This window comes from Morone saxatilis, unplaced genomic scaffold (genome assembly GCF_004916995.1).
Source record: "Morone saxatilis isolate NCDOM2014 unplaced genomic scaffold, NCSU_SB_2.0 Contig12, whole genome shotgun sequence".
Classification (NCBI taxonomy): Eukaryota; Metazoa; Chordata; class Actinopteri; family Moronidae; genus Morone; species Morone saxatilis.
The window spans coordinates 83,399-88,093 of NW_023339674.1; positions in this window are offsets into that span (position 1 = coordinate 83,399).

The following is a 4,695-nucleotide window of genomic DNA, read 5'->3' on the forward strand; positions in this document are numbered from 1 at the left end:
GACTAATTTTCTCTCTAATAGTAACAATTTTATTATAAAAGAAGTTCATAACTGTTAACTAACTGTATTGTACAGTACACAGTGAAATGTAGTAAGAGTGCTAAAACCACTGGTATGGTTCGTTGATCTTTATTCAGTGTTTTTGAGCCATTTGTTTTAGGGCTTGTCTTGAAAAACAATCAGCCCCCCCCCCCCACTTTAATGTGACCATAAATCCAGCCCTTTGAAAGAGACACATGCTTACACCTTAACTTTTGTATAATTTTGTCAGGGATCTGGAAACTCAGTCGATTCCCATGATGGTCCCATAAACCTATTACTTAAAATTATCCATATGGCTTGGAGCTAGATTTTTCTTTTTGTGCAGGGCCCCAGCCTCCTGCCAGGATCTTTGGCTCAACATATTCATCTAACAGCTGTAGCTCACTTTAAAATGTGCTCTGTCACTGGAAATGCTTTAATGACATTCCTGGATTCTTTCACTGTATGCCATTACAGTTATATGGTGGGCTGCCACATGGACTGGAGAGTAAGAGGAGTAAGAGGGCTGTAAAGGGAAAACAGAAAAAGAGGGAAAGCAGGATCTGAATTGTGTGTGATTGTGTGCTGTGTAGTCAGCCTAGTTGGCATGATATAAATGAATCGAGTACCGCACATGGCTTTTCTCTTTTCATTAAAATAGAAGTAGGGTTAGCTTGTTCAAACACCCTCCCACCTCAATGTGGGTGTTACTTTTTAATCGCAGCAGCCTGGAATTTCTGCAGCTGCTTGCAAAAGCCCCCCTCTCTGTTTACGAGATCTGACTGCTGGGCAAACATTGCCTCACTGCCTCGTCTCTGACTTGCTTTTTCAAGTTTTCCATTGTTGGGGGGCCCCTCAGAATTGCCATGGCAATATATTATCTTTAACTGACTGCATTTGTATATCAGTTTTTAGATATTTTAACAACATGTCATTGCTGCTAACAGTGTGAATAGGAGTAATGTGTGTATAACAGTGCAGTGATTCACATTGTTAGTCACAGGCCCTGAGAGGACCTTATGGGTTGAATTATTGGGTATGGAGAAGGCTCTCTATGAAGGAACGACGTCAAAAAATTAAAGGGCAAAAATAAATGTGATGAAGAGCTTGTGAAGTGAAACAGTCATTAAATTAGTGATTTATAAAATTGTGAAAAAAGTGAGGCTGTCAAATACAATGATGATGTCATATGATAAAAATTAAAACCATTTTCTTCATCTGTCAATATTGTATTTTAATTTAAACAATCAAATACAATTAATATTGCAGGGGAAATGCTGTGACATATTTACTTGAGTTATCCACAAATCATGTATATTAATGCTGACCATTTTTCAAGTTTCAGGTTTTAGATTTTTGAATTGTGTTTTCTGACATCGTCAGACAGCTATTGGATTCCATTAATTTTTTTACGTTATGAAGGTCTTGAATAAACATATTAACTGCCTGGTTGAGGTTTGCCCACAATGAACATTTTTGCATTTTGTTGTCAATAATGTTAGTATCCCTGACCAAATAGTCCCAGGAGCAATAGATTTAAAAAAAACTAACAAGGGAACTAAAAACTAAATTTGGACCTCTGTTCGTTTAGTCAAGGTTAATGTGGTCCCAAAAAACTTGTCAAAGTCACTCAAATCCTTACGCTTGCCCAAAATGTTATGTTCACTTGCTGCCTAATATACCCCACCCACTCACAGGTGCCATGATAACCAGATAATCAGTGTTATTCACGTTTTCACAATTATTAATATACTTATTCTGTAGTGCTTTTCTAAAATTTGTGTCTGGGGGAATATAAACAGCAGCAACAAGTTAGTGATAATAATATGGTTTCATCATCACGTAAAAGACAAAAAGAAGGAGAAGAAAAGAGACGGTTTCCATCCACTTTGACTGCATTTATGCACTAATCATCCATGTAAACGCAGAGTTTAGGACCAAAAAAAAAAAGGGGCAATGAAGCAAATAAGTAAGACAAGTCCGAGTATGTGCATGGATACATACACACGCTAAAAACTAAATTTGGACCTCTGTTCGTTCAGTCAAGGTTAATGTGGTACATCCACACACACACAAACCTAAAAACACACATACGTATATTCAATGCACTTACACAAAATATAATTGTATAAAACAAATACATACAACGAACAGAACATGGTCTTCATCACTTATTATGTAACAGGGATGACTATATTAGTGTCACAGTCCAGTCAACAAAGAAGTCATAGGTGCACAATAAAATAAGAATTAAAGCTGCAAGCAGCATTGGGCGGGACCTCGCACTCCACGCGACTCGGGGCGTGGCGCGGCCGCGCCGTCACCCCCACTCCCAATGCCCTCATCGCCAGAAGCTGGAGGGAGACCGCTCTACTTGTCGATGGAGACACTGTGCAAAAAGAACTTACGCTTTCATAGCTGAGACTTTCACTGCGAAACGTGGAAATAGGACGCCAACAAGACATGCCGTTTGACGCACGCAGTACAATATTTGATTAATGTTTGATCAACCAAAATCATGTGTGTGGTTTGCAGTGATCGAATTTAAATTTTCGCCAAGTGTCCGATTAAAATCTGGTAGGAGGAGTTAGTTAAAAATTCTAGCCGTGAAAATGCCGGTAAATGGCATCACCGTTTGAGCATTCGTTTCAAAATGGCCACTTTCGGCGCAATGCCACAGATAGGTCGCGCATAGCACAACTTTTTTTTTTTTTTTCTTTACTTTATTGGCCGTAAATGCATGATTACAAGCAAATTAGCATCAACAAAGGGAAAACCAGAAACAAAACAGACAAACAAACAAACAAACAACGACAACAAAAAAAAGTTTGGGGTCTCATCTTGTCACACAAGAATTTTAGCACTGTAAAGCGTTATAGCACATATTCTTATCTAGTTATCTTACGTTCTGTACTTCAAAAAAAGGATATTTTAATTTTAAAAAAAGCCCATAATCGAATAATAACTAAGTAATTAATAATTTCATAACATGGAAGTGTATAAGGAGTCCTGAAGGCCAAGATAACAGTAAACTGGGGTTCCACCTTTCTCATAAAAGAACAGGTACTTTTAAGCTGTAATTGGGCAGTCACATTTTCCATCATGTAAACATGTTTTACTCCTTCTGTAACCACTTTAGTGATCATGGGAGGGTCAGGTCTTCATCCAATTAAATTAGTAATATTTTTTCTGGCAATCATCAAACGAAAATATGTAATATATTAACATTGTTCTGTGGTAAACAGGTGGATTAGGGGAAACACATTCAATAAAGCAATAACAAATGGGTCCATAGTGAAGGTCCAAAACTGGCCAAAAATTTTTTTCCTTAGTTCTTTTTTTTTTGAACATTTTTTTCCAAAAATGTTTGTAATTCGGGGCAGTCCCAAAAAATATTTATTGAGATGGGTTTCACCGACCATACCACAGTTTCCCTTCCAGCATTTTTGGTTGCTGGGATTTGTTCTTTCTCGGAAACAAAGTTTGTTAGCGGCGGTTCCTGAAGAACCTAGATCTTTTTTGACCTTCCAGGTCAAAATTCTTTGTATAGGTTTGGGCTCCCAACCCCCTTGTGGGGCTTCTGAAACATATGTTTCCCCAAGAGTCATTCATCTTACTTATTGCATTCAGCTCCAAAGTTCCCATTTGTTGCTTGATATGTGTGTATTGTCTTGCACATTATCCCATTCATTAATTTTTTTGTAGCATGTGGGATATTCGTGTTTTTTTGTTAAAGACGATGTTTCAAAACAAAATGTCATGACAATAAGCCTTTCTATATTTTGTAGGTTTTCCTTTCGTATATTTTCCCCAAGTCTGTTATTTTTTGTGACATAATTCTGATTTGTAAAGTATCTATAATAGAATCACCCATTGAAGGTAGTCAAAATTGTTCTCCAAGTTTTTTGAAAAAAAGATTTTAAACATCAACCTGTCCATTCATTTGGAGTTGATTTATTATTATGCAGACCCTTCTCTGCCGCATCCTCTTTAAAGCCCTGTCATACAGCATATAGTGTAAAAAAAGAATACTCTATATTCCCTGCTATAGCCATGTAGTCGTGAGCAGGCGTTAGCAAGCTCCCTTAAGTTGTTTTTTGAACTAATTTCCGAGGGGACCTTCAATTGTTGATGTCACCACTCCAAAAAAAGCTTCATTTGATTTTAGCATTTTTTTCTTTGAGAGTTGCTGGCTAAGAAAATAAGACTACGAGGCAACGTACCCCCTGGAAATTAGCAGTTTCTGTTCAAATAGACACAATCCAGCGGGGGTCGTGAGTCCCCGACCCACCCATGCCACCACTGGCTCGCCAGGCTGACAAGCTTGCCCGAGTAGGTAACATTTAAATTGGGTAGGGTTAAGCCTCCTTTTTCTCTTTGTGGACAGCATCAGTACTTTTCAACTGTATTCTTGGTCTTTTGGTTTTGCCAACATGATTGGTTGATATTCATTTTACTTATACATCAATACAAGATTGTGGGTCACTAAGACTAGGTAGGGACTGGAACAATATAAAATATGTATTTTCTTGGTAGAATATTCATTTCTCACAGACTCTATTCTTGCCAAAGAGTGAATCAGGGAGGCAGACCCATCTATAGTTCCTAAATTGGTTTTGATCAAGTTCACGGTAATTAGAGGAAATAGTTGTGTGGTTTTTAAGTGGTGAGAAA